The sequence below is a fragment of the Patella vulgata genome, chromosome 2, assembly GCF_932274485.2.
Source record: "Patella vulgata chromosome 2, xgPatVulg1.2, whole genome shotgun sequence".
Lineage (NCBI taxonomy): Eukaryota > Metazoa > Mollusca > Gastropoda > Patellidae > Patella > Patella vulgata.
Window position 1 is genome coordinate 77307517 of NC_065880.2, and position 18494 is coordinate 77326010.

General features: G+C 37.3%; 1 protein-coding gene across 1 annotated transcript in view; it reads right to left on the minus strand.

Moving 5' to 3' along the window:
• The window catches only part of LOC126811670 (calcyphosin-like protein), a 58213-nt gene extending 42424 nt beyond the window's left edge, over positions 1 to 15789 (minus strand). The window contains exon 1 of the transcript XR_007675699.2: positions 14626 to 15789. The gene's annotated coding sequence lies outside the window, so the exon portion shown is untranslated. The remainder of the gene's footprint in view (positions 1 to 14625) is intronic.
• Positions 15790 to 18494: the final 2705 nt, after the last annotated feature.

The window sequence follows — 18494 nt, forward strand, 5'->3', positions numbered from 1 at the left end:
TTGTCTAATTTGCCATGGGTTTTTTTATTGTGGGGAAGATTAATAGTTGGTTAGGTCATACTATTGTCATAACAACAAGAGTTTTACAGTGATAATTGTTATTCCTGTTGGGAAAAATGTGTAACTTTTAATTTAAAAAAAGCAATCATACCCAATATAATGCTGATAATATACAAGGAATATATATTGGTCATTACTATAATTTAATAGACTAACATGACAGCTTTCAAACACATCATGATGGAAATGTTTCATGTGTCTTTTGCATTGGTGACCAAAGGGGAATTATGACAATCTGGCTACGTCAGGCGAATCAGTCGTTTGTTATCAGGGACGATCATTGATTCCGACATTTAATAAATAAAAATCATTTACAGAACAAATTGAGCTAATCAACCTTCGGCATTGTGTATATTGTGTATATCTGCTTCCGGTATCGAAAGGTGACAACTTGACGAGACAACAATAAAAATGGCCCTGGGATCAACAGATTGGGCCAATCAACTTCCGGCATTGTGAGTATATCTGCTCCCGGTATCTAAAAGTCACCACCTAATTCTGTCTACCACATAATACCACACGGATGAACTGAAATTAGGGTCAACGTCCTACTTCTCTGCATTGACTGGACTAATGAAGACGTGCAAAATCGATACAGTGCGCTATGGGGGACACTGTGCCCAGCTTACTCTCACATCGAATTCCATCTGTCAAGAGTTCTTCAACGTATCACCGCGGATCCCTCCAAACGGATACAAATATTCCTAACTGTACGGACCTACGGCTGGGAACTCTCTCGACCACCGAACCCGAGACCTCCTGCTTAGCGAGCTCGTGCCTTACTCACTGAGCCATCATGACTCCCTCTACGCAGATGCAATTATTCCTAACTGTACGGACTCAAGGCTACAGGTGCATTCTTGACCCTTTTCCGAATTGATTTTTTGGTCCACTGTCTTGTGATGAGTATTTTCTGAAAAGATGAATTTGTTAGCGAGCTCGTGCCTTACTCACTGAGCCTCCGTGGCTCCCTCTCCGCAGATGCAATTATTCCTAACTGTACGGACTCACGGCTACAGGTGCATTCTTGACCCTTTTCCGAATGGATCTTTTCGTCCACTGTCTTGTGATGAGTATTTTCTGAAAAGATGAATTTGTTATCGAGATCGTGCCTTACTCACTCAGCCATCATGACTCCCTCTACGCAGATGCAATTATTCCTAACTGTACGGACCTACGGCTACAGGTGCATTCTTGACCCTTTTCCGAATTGATCTTTTGGTCCACTGTCTTGTGATGAGTATTTTCTGAAAAGATGAATTTGTTAGCGAGCTCGTGCCTTACTCACTGAGCCACCGTGGCTCCCTCTACTTAGATGCGATTATACCTAACTGTACAGACCCACGGCTACAGGTGCCATCTAATCTGATTAAAACACAGATCCAATTTCGTTTCGTTTTTATAGTTCAAAATTTCGATTTTACTTGTCTTTAGTGTAGGCCATCGAAAGTATAAAAAAACGAAACGAAATATAGATCTATATTTTAATTAGATTGGGTGCAATCTTGGCCCTTTTCCGAATGGATCTTTTTGTCCCCTGTCTTGTGATGAGTTTTTTCTGAAAAGATGAATTTATTTAACACTTCCCCAATCCGTATCTACTAGTAGTTTTTTTTTAAAAAAATACTTAAAAGGTCATGGGATTTCCACGTCACAAATATGGTTGTCAACATATCAATTTTACAATAACGGATATTGTGCTTCACTTGATTAAAAAATGCCAGTCAATAGCAGCTTTAAAATGTCAGATCGGATGCAGAAATAATGAACCTCAATTTCCAGTGAATTCTAGAATGATTGTCTATGGAGAGAAAATAATCTCTTTGTTTTTAATGTTGTAAGAGTCTAAACAGAAATGAAATGGGGTACATATTCTTCGCCGAATTCAGTCTGTGAACGGTTCTTTTATGTGTATACGGGACCTTTTTTTTATCCCATCAGAACGATTTGACGCTGTTCCTTGCTATGCCACCCCCGTCATGTACCCTTGATATGAGGATAACCATAAGGAATGTTCTCCAACTTAGGATTTCCTGGCTAGTGCGCCAGCCCCTTGATCACTGAGCAATCATGACTCGTGATTCTAAACAGTCCGATTTTTGTCCGCCCTCTCATGCCTTCTAGGTTATAACCATACTGAAATTTCCCGGTTAATACAAATGATTGTATCCTCCAATACGTAACTGACTTAAAACCGCATGTGAACAAGAAGGCATTATATACGCAAACTTCAATACCATTAAATATTTACATTAAACTATTTCTGTTTTTCCGTTAATTTCACAAGAATCTAACAAACGCGTTGGTAACAAATAATAGAGACTTTTGGCAAGCGTAATTTCCTAGTCCGTATCGCGTATCCGTATGGATTTTGCGTGTGACGTCATCAATGTCTGTGTATTTCTCATACGTGATACGGCACACGGATACGGCAGCACGTATGGAACGGCTTTCATACGGAAATGGTCCGTATAACACTGTCGTCTTTTTACCGTCTTTTTTGCTACTTTTAGACGCTGAAATGTTGCATCATAGCGTTTTTATGAATCTATGTGTATCCTAGTACACAAAGGTGTATATTTGATGTGATTTTAACAGTGATAACGACTGAAATTTAATCATTATTTTTGATGGGTTTTTCTCGGAATGTTCATATTTTTCCCGTCTGTCTGCATACTGGTTGATCTACGGGCTAAACTTTCTGAAATGATACATCAGTTAAACCAAAAATTGCTAAAATCTGCCAAAACTCTAAAACTACATTGACGCAACGTATCACGTATACGATACGGATACGGGATACGGATGGGAAAAATCCGCTTGCCAAAAGTCTCTAATGAAACAATGCATACGTACGTATCAATAAGAATCTAATAAATCTTCCGCTTTAACAATGTCTGTTAAAGATGAATTATGTGAGATTTAGATAAAGGGATGGTCGTTCTTGCTATAATAGTTTCAAAATAGATAATTTAAATTAATTTATTGAAAATTTCATTCATATTACTTAATCCCGGGCGACGTTATCACTGTTTAAAATTTCATTATCACAGCAACGTCGCTTGTTAATCGAGACTCAGCTTCGCTTCTCCATTTTTAAATTAAATCATTGAATGGCGATCGTATTTTAATCTGTTTACATCTGCGCCATCCGATGGCCCAGGGACTTGATTATCGGCTTGTCATGTTAACAAATATCTAAATAATAATTTATACATCATTTGAAACCAAAATAAAACCATGTAACAGTCAGATTAAGCTATTACATAATGCATTATTAATATCAAGAAGCTTTAATGTGTTAAAGCTTCTCGGTTAACATAGTCCGCTGTGAGATACGGTGCTGTGGCAATCCACGTAACGGATGGTTTTGTATTCATCTTAATGCTCGGTAAAGTGTACTCAATATATTAATGTTTATTAAGGTTTTTTTTTATTGAAATGAATGGGGTTTTACTTCCTTCTAATGACGAGGCTAAAACGGTTTTACCACACAAAGGGGCTAAGACTAGTAATTGTTTTCTCAGATTTCATAATATGTATAGTATGTCCATTAATAGCATTTTCCTCCCATCCACGCCCACTCTCCCTTTTGAATGGCATTTTTTATGGTCTGGAATGGAAGAAAAGGGTCTGAATTTACATTTACAGGTTTTGATGAATAGTCATGATTTTAAGGAGGAAGGATCAGGAGGTAAACATTGGAAATCAGATACGAAAATTACGTCACACCCTATCGACTATCGATTAGTTTGACGAAGCGTAGAAACATAATATAATCGAAACGATCAATTCCCTTCAAAAAATATTACAGCCCAAGAAATTCCATGATTTAATTTTCGCGTTAATGGGTAAAGAATTACTGGTCTTAATCCAGCTTTGACATTTTGGATTTTAATGGTATTATGTACTCAGAAGTCCGACTTTGAGCTGGTATGCACGCTGGTATTTAGCAAGCTAAGACAAAGGGGATACTCTAAACGCTATCTCTGACGTATAAAAAACACTATTCAAGCTGAACTTGCCATCAAAGAAACAAACAATATGTAATCAGCAGTTAAAACCAAACTTTGTGGCCACCCCAGATGTCAAACATGCAAAATCATAAACATATCCGGCCACTTCCATAACAAAACATCTGACACACAATTCCCAATATTAGACCAACTTTCATGTAACAGTTCAAACCTAATTTATCTAATTTCACGCAGACATTGTGACAAACAATACGTACACGCACTTAGGGAAGAATTAACGGTCACCGATCAGACATAATTACCAAAAAAGACAAACGGTCTCAAATCATTTCAACCAACCAAATCATGACATTTCTGACCTCATTGTCACACCAATCGAAAAAACTAAGAGCGAATTTGTAAACTCCAGAAGACATTAAAACGTTTAGGCTAACAAAAGAAAAAATTCAGCATTGACAAATTGAAAACAACAGCCCCCCCCCCCACTAGGTTTGAATGTTCAGACGGCTAGCGCAATAGCCCCTTTTGTAGTCCCATTTATTGCAACAGCAGCAAGTGCATCCAAAGTCATCAGAAAACACCACACTGACCTCTCGGAAAATCACCCGAAAATCTTCACATAGAAACTTATAATTGGATATTCTAAAAATAAAAATCTGAACGACATCTTAGTGCACTGTAAATTAGAATAAATAAGACCAGTCCTTACCCTAAAGCAGAGCCAATAATATATCAAACCCTGGCCCTAACCCTTAGTAACTTAAATCAACTAGATATAAGAATCTCTAGCCCTAACCCGGGGATAGTGGAACAAAAACATTTTTAGAAAGTCAATCCTTAGTAGGAAACACACTAATGTGGCTCTCGCCCGAGAGCCTCAAATTTATTCATTTTCCTTCAGAAACAAAATTACCAGAAACCTACAAGCGCCACCTAAGAAAGGCCGTCAGCACCACCAGCACCCAAAACAGCGAAATCAACTTTGTATATAAATTTAATATATGGGTCTTATGTATTTTTATGAAAACTAGGAAATATCAAGAACTATATTTTCATCATCCTAGATCAGTGCTCATGTGTAGACCTAACCTCTCCCCCAAATTCTTAAACCTAACCTACATCCCAGCAACCTTGACGAAATTGAGCTGGTTTTCACAAATACAATTAACCTTCTGAACTGTTATACCACGTTATTGCAAAACGCTATTCATCGCGGTTAACTTCTATGTGATATCCCCAGCGAGGAAAAGAAATTAAATGGGGTTTAACGTCCTGTTTTTCTGCGGAGACAGGGCTAATTAATATGACACCAATCTTTGGATTTTTTATTACATGCCGATATAAAAATGTGGTTGTAACTAAACAACGTGTTGATGATATTCGTGTGAGAATGGTCTTTTATCTAATCACGTTACTAAGGTATGCCAGTCAGCGTTTTTCGCGCTCTATAATTATTGGTCGTATTCGCAACATTTTAGACCGCACTTCTACCGAATCGCTTGTTTACGCTTTCATCACACCAGGTGATTACTATCCTAGCTTTCTAAAAAAAAAACGATTCCCATCTATCCAAAACTCTGCCGCACTACTCATAACGCGCTCTCGTAAGAATGGGCACATTTACCTGTGCACAGGGGCACTGAATTCAAAATTATCACGTTAACTGTTAAATCTCAATCACCTGCAGGCATCACCCTATCTTTCTGATCTTGTAACACAGAGTTCCACAGAGGTGTACCCGTGGAGATCCTTCTTGTTGAACCAGCGCGACCGTTCCTCCATGTGGCTTATGGCAAGTGTGCCTTCGTTAATGCTGCCTCTCGACTGTGGAACCCTCTCCCTATTTCTAGTCACAATGCTTCCTCCTTCGACTCCTTCAAAACACACCCCAAAACACAACTTTTCCGACAGCACTAAACTGAATGATTCATTTACACTAGCGATGTTTTTAGTTTTTTTTATGTCCTGTTAAATGCTTTTGTATTACGCATTGAGGTTGTTTTTTTTTAGGATGCGATGCGTATTATAGGAAATAAATATTATTATTATTATTATTATTATTAAACTAACAAGCTCGATTAAAGGGAGGTAACCATAATACAAATGGCAAAACAGATTTCCAATAATCATGATCACATTCAGTATTATGTCTTTATAAACTACCATTCTTGTACAGCAAGCCTGTAACCCGAACTAGTAAGTCAACTTCGACTCTTTCCATTTTTATTAGCGTTTTATTATTCATTAACGATGACTTTGACCATATACACGTTGCCGTCTCGTAAAATCCACGTCCAACGGTTTCCTGTATTTCGCGAAATATAACAACAACAAACGCGTCATTCAACGTCATCTAGTGAAATTTTTTTTGTAATGGCACCATTTCCATTTTATATCAGTCTAATAATGAACACATATAAAACATTAATCACGTCTGATTCAAAATGTCTGGAAAGTTAACAACAATATCTGGTATAATATGGATAAACTGATTATTTCAATGCCAGGGGCCGTATTCCAAGGATATCTTACGTCTAAGATAGTCATATAAGTACTATAGATTTCACTTAATTATTCCTGTAAGTTAAGGGTAAGTGGTATTCAAAGGCAATGTTAAGTATCATATTTTCCCTTAAAGTAGTGTTTAGTCTTTTAGTGGTATTCAAAAAAATCCACTTTACGTTAAGTGACTTATGGGAGATATCTCAAAGTTAAGCGAGATTATAATGACTGGTTCATGGAATAAAATTAATCTAAATTTCGTCGTCTACCTCCTGGCATACATTACTTAAACGATTTTTAACCTGTGATTTTATAAATTTCCCCCGTTTCAATTTTCAATTTATGTGCGGTTATTTTTAGATTTGTTATTGCTTTTCTGTGTTTTCGATTTTTTTATCATCTCTAAATAATTTTCATTATTTATATCATTTTTTTTATCTTTGCATATGTTCTTAGCTTATTTAAAGACGCTCCATCTAGACTTTCATTATTATTTATTTTTTGGGACAATACATTATAATAGTATGTTTTAAGTCTATATTGGATTTTGTATTTTCGCCATTTGTAATAAATGAAAACCAACGGTATCTCCCTTCTGTCAATCTGATTAAAACACAGATCCTATTTCGTTTCGTTTTTTATAGTTCAAAATTTCGTTTTACTTGTTTTTACTACATTGGGATCTGGAAGAGTTGTTATATTACTGGCTTTTTGATTGAAGTGAAGGTTAAGCCAATGAAATGGCATGCCATTCACGGAACTGTGGGTAAACCACTAGAAACGTCAAAGCTGATTGATTAATCAATGTTTTACGTCATAGGCCCAAAATCCGTCCGTACGGCCCCTGGCACGACCTTCGAGTACAACTTGTCAGATCTTCATGTTGTGTAGGCTATCGAAAGTATATAAAAAACGAAACGAAATATAGATCTGTATTTTAATCAGATTGCCCTTCTGCACGCATATTTTCATTTGTTAAGTTTGAAGTAGGTAGTATTTTTTAATTCCTTCATATTTATTTTAGTGCTAAACTTTTAATAAAGCTTTAAATTGGCGTGCAGCCCGTTTCTGCGCGTACAGCTATATATATAGCTACTTTTCTGTTTGTTTCTAAGGCACATTTGCACATTTTAATATTTAATTCTTCTATCATTGTTGAGTCTACATAGGAATATTTGTCTTTTAAAGTACATCTGCTTTCTGTTGTTTCCCGTCCATATCCATAAACCATGATCCGAATTATATGTAATGATCGAGCGAATGTGGGAGATGAAAAGTTTCTTTACAAGATACAGATCTGGATTTATTTTTGATAATGTGTTAACCATAAACAAGCCGTTGCCATGCAAGATACGCCCACATTTTGCAAGAGATGGACAGAGAACAAGCTAAAAAAATAATGTGATTTTTTGTATAATCCAGAAAGATATGGTCCGATATGCGCAAATATCGAAAGGAACTAAGATCTGCGGGTTATAAACAGGTATTTCAAGCTTCATCAAAATCGGATCAACATTGTGACCTCTTGAGGGTCCACAACCTTGATATACCAGATGTTTACACTATTTGCGTAGAGGGGCGGCCATTTTGTCTGGCAGTTTTCGTCCGATTTTCTGAAAATTCGAACTCAATCAACATTACGATGTAACAGTGATATATTCAAACGTTTTTTTTTAATCAGATAATAATTGAGACCTCTAGAGGGACCACAAGCTTAAAACGCAATTTTTCATACACTCAAAGGCCGTAATTTAGGAAGTGACGATCCGATATGCGCGAATTATATCAAAAGGAACCAAGATCTTTGGGTTATAAAAGTGTATTTCAAGTTATAAACTATAACACATACTTATGGAAGAACAATTACTGATTTATTTGGGCGACGTTTCGAAGAGTATTCTCTCAACGTTTTCAAGCAAGTACAGTAACAAATGTGTAGAGCAATTATATATAGACTACTTGTATTAATGGAGATGTATTTCAAGTTGTATCAAAATCGGATTAAAATTGTGACCTCTAGAGGGCCCACAACCTTGATATACCATATTTTTACACTATTAGAGTACGAATGGCGGCCATTTTTCCGGTAGTTTTGGTCTGATTTTCACGAAATTCGAACTTAACCATCAGTTTGGTGTAACGATGATCGGATTAAAATTGTGACCTCTAGAGGGACCACAAGCTAAAAACGCGATTTTTCGTACAATCAGGAGACATAATTCAGGAAGTTAGATCCGATATGCGCAAATATCGAAAGGAACCAAGATCATGCATTTGAAGTTTCAAATGAAAATTGCGACCTCTAGAGTGTCCACAAGCTAAAAACATTATTTTTCAAACAATCAGGGGCCATATATCCATAAAGTTATGCTCTGATACATGCCAATATCGAAAGGGACCGAGATCTTTGGAAGATAGACTTATATTTCAAGTTTCGTCAAAATCGGATAAAAATTATGACCTGTAGAGTGTCCACAAACAGGGGCGACGGCATAGTACGCCCACGTGAAAATGTGGGCGTATAAAAATGCCTTACTTCCTTTTTGTGTCAAGTTATCCATTATAGCGGCTAAACAGGAGCCAGAGTCTGACATAATTCTTCCAAGATAATTTAATTCATTGACGTTTTCTAAATATTATATTATATAAAAATATGGGCGTTATCTGTTATCTTGGTAAGTGTTAGACACATAGTTTTTGTTTAATTTATACTTAACCCTTTCAATGCTAGACGTAAATCCACTGCCTGTGCTAGACCCTTTTTTGAGGAAAAAAGGGAGGTTGGAACTGAATGCCAAGCAGTACTTATGGAAGCTTTTATGAAAAATCTTTTTGTCTGTTGGGATGGGCATGAGGTTGGGCTAAGAGGAAAAAATAGAATTTTGGAAATTTGCATAATAATGTAGTCACGTGACGTCATGGCGGCCATTTTGGATTTCTCATTTCACACTAAAGCTAACACGAAAACGAATTTTTCTCCATGAAATACTTAAAAGATATTGTTTTTTTTACTGGATTTTGATAAAGATATATAAAATGAACAAAAATATCAATAGCAGCCATGAGCAATGCCGCCGCGAACACGCGCATCACGTCTCCCGCTGCCATGACCACGTGCGGATTGCAATACCTTGTTTTTACTTTCACTTTCACTTTCATCCCCAAGTCCCATATCATTATCAATATAGTCAGTCAATAGATCTACACGTTCGGGAATCAGGAATTACCTACGTATTTTACGATCCAGCAGGCCAGCATTATTATCAACATCAGAATTATTGTCAGAATCTACTGCAGACACAGGGCTATCGTGTTCACATTGGGCTTGTTCATCATGCACGGGAGACATAGCTAGCCATGGGCGGAACGTCGCGCAAAAAATCACACACTTCATAATACCAATCACTGTCCTGACGACTATCATTATCAAGTAACTGGAAACGAATTATGTGTATCACCCGCCTCGAAATTGTCCACATGTTGGTCAGCAAGACGTCATTCACGACTTCGTCGAGAGTGCATCGTCTACGTTGTCACAATGCACTCCGCCATTTTACGGTTTGCTGCTTTGAAACACGTGGAAATATGTTCTAGTGTATAGAAAATACAATAGATGGCACTCGCAGTTACGGTACTAATTTTAGCGAGGGCTTTACTGAGTACACGGTAATACCGGGTACGGGCATTTTACCGACATTTTATAATACCCGGTACTACCGGGTATACGCAGTGAAAGGGTTAATAGTTAGTCTCCACTCATCAGAATGGTTTTCTAAATTGTCTAGACGTTTCTGGGATTAAAACAATATATATATAATTCTACTGGTTTACATTCTTCATTGAAAATCTGGTTTATATCATCAAACAACTTTCAGTCTTCGAAGGAATTATCTGTTATCGTTCGTTACTTCAGTCAGTTATAGAAGGATAATTCGTGTTTCCTTTTGCTTTCGTCACTTCCGTTTCTTTAAATCTTCGTTACGCATCTATCGTAGCAATGGTCTCGGAACGTGTTTAACCAATATTATTACCCTTTAAAGATACCCAGAAAGGTGGACATTGGCGTGCACATTCAAGATCCCCTAGCAGTTGCAATTCGATATGAGAGTAGGTTGTAGTACCGCTGTCCGGGCAAAATTTCCCTCACTGTATGGCGTATGCCCGTCTTCATTAGCCTAGTTGGAGCAGAACAGTAGGACGTTATATGATAAATTCAGTATTAAAGATAGAATTCGGGGTTGGATTTAAATGAACTTAATATTACAACAGACTTGAGGGGTTTTTTTAGAACGAGATATACGAAAAACACCTGGCGTTAAAATAATTAGTTAATCCTTATTACAAAAAATAGCTCTTAACTTTGATTTCTATCATATGGTGGCGTATTTTGTTTCATCAGCTATTTTAACAAACGTTATTCACATAACTAGTAAATAAAAAACAGTTGACATTAACAGCAATATAAACAGGAATATGTCAAACTGACAATTAGATAAACACTTGCTTCTAGCGTTATAATATCACCATAGCAACATATAAATATAAACAAACTAAATATTTGTGTTTTTCTTTAAAACAACAGATCAATATAGCAACCAAAGTGTTACTCAGAAGCATATGTCGTTATACGCGTATATTAGACTCACAGGCACTTGAAGGGATTAAAATAAAATTTCTTACTACTGCTTGACTATATATTATAGTATATAATATATAGTCAAGCAGTAGTAAGAAATTTTATTTTAATATATAGTCAAGCAGTAGTAAGAAATTTTATTTTAATCCCTTCAAGTGCCGGTGATTAGACTAGAATTGTTGATTTTCCTTTGTGCGAGATAGAGAGAGAGAGCGAGAGTGTGTCTGTGTGTGTGTGGTGGGGTGGGGGGCGTATACATGAAATAAGTCATTTCGAGACGAACATTTGGTTCAATGTTATCACAATAATTCATTTGCGATTAGGGGTCTATTAGCAGTGGGTGGAAATCCGTAGTCTCGAAGAAACCCACGGGGTTGGCAGGGATACCCTACTCCTTGTCACGTACAAGCGGGCAATCGAAACCACGCCATTTGATACAATGACAGGTACTATAATCTAAGCAACACGCGTTAAAAGATTCGACCCCTCTCACATTTTTCTTGGATTACAATCTATTATTTTAGTTTCTACTGTGGACACAAAATGAAATGAAACGGGGTTTAACGTCCTACTTGTCTGCACCGAGTGGGCTCAGGGAGTAGAGCTATGAGAGAAACTTTGCCCAGACAGCGGCACTACGGCGTACTCTTATTTCAAATTACAACTATCAAGGGTTTGTCGTCCCATTCGAATGACTAGACACTGCCTTTGCCAGACCCTCCGCTCTGCGCTCTGGACTTGACAATTTGTTGTTTATTTATTGCAATGTCTGTGTAGTCTGTCTCGTCCGCGGGTTAGTCTTATCGGTTTTGTTTGCGTGTATTAATAGCAATAATAATTTAGTTTAATTCATTTTGGTATTCGTTTTATAGTGTTTTAAATCTCATTATTAAACATACATTATGCAAGATTTAAATATGCCTATTGCAGGTCTTTCTTTAGGCCTGAAATGTTATCTAAATTATTAATTAGACATTAACTTATCCAGACCATAATCAACCCTGGATGTCAACGCTAGCCTGCGATGTTTACTGGATTATGATTTAGTAATGACGATCGAGGCTAGGCCGAAAATTCAATCGCTAAAATCTCGGTTCAGAGTGGATCAATTTGACTGAAATTTTCAGCAAATTCCCTTTACATTATCGAATTTTTAACTATTATAGTGAGAACTGCCAGCTTTTTATCTAATCTCCCATAACGTATCTTTAAATATTTAGCAGTGTGCTCTATATTCAGTGGTAAGGTGAATACAGTATTAATCAATAATATCAAACATATCTCTGTATTTATTTATAAATATATAATAACAGTGTCGTGAGTTTCTCTCGTCAAATAAAATGAAATATGTCAAGTTTTATGCTACCAGCTTAAGCTATATAACACAGCGCTGTTTCGCTGTTTCGTACATTGTAATGTCACCTTGAAAAGTGTGCCAAGAGTCAGATCGGTGTAAACACATATGCATCACCCATAAAACGATAAAAAAAAACATACATGGTTTATTATTTTCTACTTTAAAACGATAAGGGAACACTTATCGAAATGTCGTCCCACATGTAAAATAAACCATTAGTTTTTTTAGGGGTTTTGTGTTGGAGTTTAGTGCTATACCTTAAACGTAAATAATGAATTTAAAAATCTCTCAAAATATGTACTCAATAATTCAATAAAAAGAGACCACACAAAGTACTCAATAGTTTATTAAAACGAACAGCTAAACTACTCAATAATTCAATGAAAGATCAAACAAGCGATAATAAAGTGAATTATCAGGCTCTCAGTGTTAACAATACTCTACAGTTTTTATCAGTATAGATCATCATATATAGTCAATACCATCGCTATCTCGTCATCGCATTGCTTATAAATATTAAATCATGAACGTAGCATGCTTTTAATCAATTACGACTGTCTTTTGAAGTCCAACTGACAAATGTTATTGTGCTGTATCTATCATACTGGAAACCTACATATTCCTATGACCATAATATTGCCTTTGGGGAAGGTGTATCCAACAAAAAAAATTCTAATAAATATTTAAAATCATTAACGCAACATGATTTCATCCATAAGTCTATTATTGACAATCTTTATTGTACCGTGTCTATTATACCTATATATTCCTATTACCATAATTTTGCCTTAGGGGATGGTGCATCAACAAATAAACTTCTAATAAATATTAAATCAATCACGCAACATGACAAACTTTATTGTGCCGTGTCCATCATACCGGAAACCTATGACTTTATATTCTTATATGCCTATGGGGAAGTGAAATAAAATGAAATGAAATGGGGTTTAACGTCCTACAGTTATGCTCCGACTGGGCTAATGAAGACGGGCATACGCCATACAGTGTGCTGATATCGAATTCCAACTGCCAAGGGATCTTTAACGTGCACGCCAATGTATACACGGGTCCTTGGTTTTTCGTCCCACCGAACGACTAGACAGCTGTCCTTATCAGGCCCTCCGTCCTGAACCACTGACAAGATGAAACCACGCGGAACCGAACACGCGACCTCCAGGCTAGCGAGCTAGCGTCTTACCCACTCAGCCACCGGGGAAGGTGCAGTGTACCAAGGTATATATCATATTATTGACTCTGTAATAATTATTTTCCTACACGTACTGTAGTCTTAAACGTTGGTGTGTGTGTGGGCGGGTGCGAATGGTTAACGCGTGCGCGTTGGATCAAAAGGTCTGTCATTGATTCAAGTGACTGCCTGCTCAACCTCGTGGGTTTTCTCCAGGTCCTCCAGTTTCCTCCCAATGCTAAAGACCATTGAAATAGTCCCGAAATGACCTAGTTTGTGTTGAGTGGGCGTTAAACCCCATTTTTATCTATCTCGTTAAACGTCCATTTAATCATCCTTGGCTTTGCTCATTTGTGTTTCATCTTCCTCTAGTTGTTGGGTGGGGATTTTTTTTTTTTTGGGGGGGGGTGGGGGTGGGGGACGGAAGTGTAATACCCTATAGGATCCCTTAAATTAAATCCGGGACTGGGAAGGTGCATCCAACTAATATATTTCAAACGGAAGGGCTGTCCTAAATATATCCTTCATATACATACCCAGCAAGTCGTGAGCGAGGGGCGTTTGGGGGAGCCTCACCGGTGGAATAACCTAGGGCAATCGTTATCTAAATCCGGCACTGGGAAGGTGCATCCAACTAATACATTTCAAACAAAAAGCCTGTCCTTATTAATGCGCGTCATGGACATACACTGCAATTTTTGAGGATTAGGGATTTCCCCTATTAATGCGCGTCATGTACATGCCATGCAATTTTTGAGGATAGGGGGTTTCCCTTATTAATGCGCGCCATGTACATGCCATGCAATTTTTAGGATAGGGGATTTCCCTTGTTAATGCGCCTCATGTACATACCCTGCAAGTTGTGCGGTTGGGTGATTTCCCTTAATAATACGCATCATATACATACCCTGCAAGTCGTCTACTTTCAGTTCGCCATCCTTGTTGACATCCAGCTTATCAAAAGCTTCATTGATGACTTGAACTCGACTATTGGACATCGTAGGTCGGAGGTGCTGCATGAACTCTGCAAAATCAATATATCCACTCCTATCCTTATCCAAGGTGTTGAAAACAACTTTTAAATCTTCATCACTAACGTCCATTCCGTAGGACTTCATGCCTTTAGTTAATTCCTTAAAACATAACTTCTTGGAATAATCCAGATCCATACGCCGGAAGACGGTTGATAGATTTTTTATCCCACCACATCCTCTGTGTAAGCACTGCTCCCTGATCGCCGATATCAACGTCTCTCTACGAGCCTCCATTTTGTGTGAGGCATACATCATATAGGTGGCAAATTCGTTTTCTATTCAGTTCCTCCCTTGCTATAAATATCAGAAACCGATTGCCAAGTGAATCGTCCTGTTGTTCTAACCTTTTTTCTACTTACAGTTCCCGATTTAGAACAGAACTAAATGTACGGTGTTAATAAATGTCACGCTACACTACTCTAGTTATAGTACCTTTGTGAACCAGATATCTGATAGATGATCTAAGTCTTTAAGCCGTCTTCCAGAAATCATTTATCAATATATCTAAAGCCTGTTTATTAGTACTTCTCCGATAAAACACCAGGAGATATCTAGAAGTATATACCTGTTAACTGATCTTTATTAATGGTCTCACGGATATTGAGATTTCTAACAGCAGGCTAATCTGTCATATTGTCATTTTCAAATGCATACCGCCGATTCAAGTAAGTCTTGCGTTTACAAAATCGATATCGTTCCAGTTTGTACACCTTATGAATATCAAACCATTCCTTGTAAACCCTTTTGTTATTCAATAACAAAAACAAATATGCCCAGAATAACCAAATAATCGATAATCGTGAGTAGATGCCAATAAACGAATATCGAATGATTAAATTACCCAATAGAAAAATAGAGTTTAAAACTTATTCAAGTGGAAATATAATACAATTCCCATAATTTAAAATACACCTTAGGTAGCTGATTACTTCCCTTGTATCTGGACCTTTTCAGAAATCAATTGTAGGTGGTGTACTGTTTGTGCTGTCAGCTACGGCATTTGGTGAATCCATTAACTCATTAACCAGTCTGACGGATCGCTTGTCATCTAACGCAATAACATCAGATTCCTTTTCAAAACCAGACAAAAACAACTGGAGCATAAATTAAGCATAAGATCTCACAAATGTTTATTTGGTAGCCATGGAAACATAACCAAACACAGCAACTAAGATTTGTATATTTATTGAAAATTATTGTATGGTTTTGTTTATGGAATTGGATCAAGTAGACCTATAGACATTTTTACAATGACCATTGTTCATTGGAAGTAGAAAATGTATCAACTTGATCATAAAAGCACTAGACTAAATTTAAACCCTGGAAAGCAATACAATAGCAGTAAACATGTAACATTTTAAATATTATAACGCTAAAGAACATATTTTTAGAGAGAGAGAGAGAGAGAGAGGGGGGGAGTAGGGGAATAAAACTAGGTAACGATAAGAGGGTAGTTGCCGAAACGTCGTGCTTAACAAGCGATTGTTTCCCACAAAACTGTGTTCTATTAATATGCTTCTCGACCGCAAAAAAATTATAAACCCGGTTCTAAACGTTGACAAAAGGCTTCTAATACTTCGATTAAGACACAGGGGCAAGATAACGACCTGTTAGAGTTTAGTATCGTTATAATAACTTAGTTTTGAGCAACCGGTCCAGGGAATATAATTCAACGCCTGTGAGAGGGTTATTTACCCAGGATGTTTAGAGAGAGCACAACACGAAATATACATTATTAAAAAATAGACTTTCTGTGTTAACACGCATCTAACAGTTTATTTCAATTTGAATACATCTCTTATGCTCGGCTTTTACGTGGTCTACTAATGCTACGAATCGCCCCGAAAAATGGCAAATTGAAATTCGTGGCGATTCGGTCAAAACATCAAAAAGATCGTAGAGAATCTGGAGAAGCTACAAGGCAATTACGAATAGTTTACGAAAGAGTTACGATAATTCATTGGTAATCAGATGAAAAATATGCCTGATTTGTCAAAGTAGGTTAACGAAAAAGGTCTGAAATAAAAGAATCACCTATACAAATTGAAACGATTACGAATGAGTTACGGATACGCCGAATTGCTTACGAATATGCCGAAGTCGGTTACACTACGCTCTACACGAATGATGCCAATAAAGCTACGAAAAGTTTACAGTATTTGGCACTTTTCGGCAAAGAATCCAATAGGAAAGTGTTACGGACGATACGAAAGAGCTACGACGGGTTTACGATACATCTACGAATTCCGAAATTTTCATGACCAAAAACTTTCGAGCTACGAACAATACGAATGTGCAAGAAACAAATAATAATATCTCACGAACTTCAAGAACGTTCATCCAGATTTTCCGGCGTGGTTCCCACTAGACAGCTGTCTAGTCGTTCGGATGGGACGAAAAACCGAGATCCCGTGTACACATTGGCTTGACGTAAAAGTTCCCTCATAGCACACTGTATGGTGTCTGCCCGTCTTCATTAGCCCAGTTCGGCAGAACAGTAGAGCGTTAAACCCCATTTTATTTCATTTCATTTTAAGAACAGTCTACGATTTATCTACGAATCGGAAACGATTCGGGGCGCTTCGTGGCATTCGTAACCCATAGAAAGGTTTTGTTTCAAAAACAACTTACGAACTTCAAGAACCGTCCACGATTTATCTACGAACTGGAAAAAGTTTGGATTCGGGCATTAAGACCCTCCTTATTTACATATTCCTTCTAGTTATTGAAATGAAATCAAGAGATGGAAAGAGATAAGTGTTGTTTAATGGCACGTCCGCCAAATATATGGTGAATTTTGTAAGATAGAAATCAAGAGATACATGTACTAAATAAGTGTGAAGTGGTATTGGAATCTTGTCAAATAAATAAAGGGAACCAACTCTTTTAAGACCACGAATTGACTCAAATTGATACGACCAGTAAACCATTCACTTCCTCACTGACTGTAATGTTAATTCTGGCTCTAAATGTTCCCCAAATTTTCATGGTGTTGAACGCTTTCTACTACAGATAGAGCAACATATGTCCTACTCTTGCTCAAAAGCATGTATATGGGGTTCACAATGGAAATCTTGAGATATACAAACTGGAAGCAGCATACAAATAAACATGCTACTGTACGCCCTATATTTCAACGTAACCAACCTCTTATCCTTCCGCCTTAAAATCATGAATATTCACCAAAACCTGACAGAAAATGTATATTCAAACCTTTATTTTCGAAAATGTCAACGAAAAACGCCAGGCAAAATGGGCAAATAGGGAAAGGGAGATAAAGACTATAAATAACCTTTGCCCTTCATTGTCGTATACACATTGGCGTGCACGTAAAAGATCTCAATGGTAGTTGGAATTTGATATAAAAGTAGGCCATAGCGCCGCTATCCCGGCAACATTTCCCTCATAGCAGATTGTATGGCGCAAGCCTGTCGACATTAGCCATGTCGGGGCAGAACAGTAGGACGTTAAACCCCATTCCATTTCATTGCTTAAGAAATCTGAAGCAATTTGTCCTAGTACTTATTATTACTATACTAAACACAATGCCCTTCAGAGTATTGTTAACAAAACAGAGAGAGAGAGAGAGAGAAATAGGGTTTAACGTCCACTCGACACAAACTAGGTCATTTCGGGACTAACATATGGTTCAATTTTATTTACATAATTCGCTTGCGCATAGGGGTCTTTAGCAGTTGGAGGCAACCGGAGGTATTGTTAACAAACATTTTTAGATTCTTTG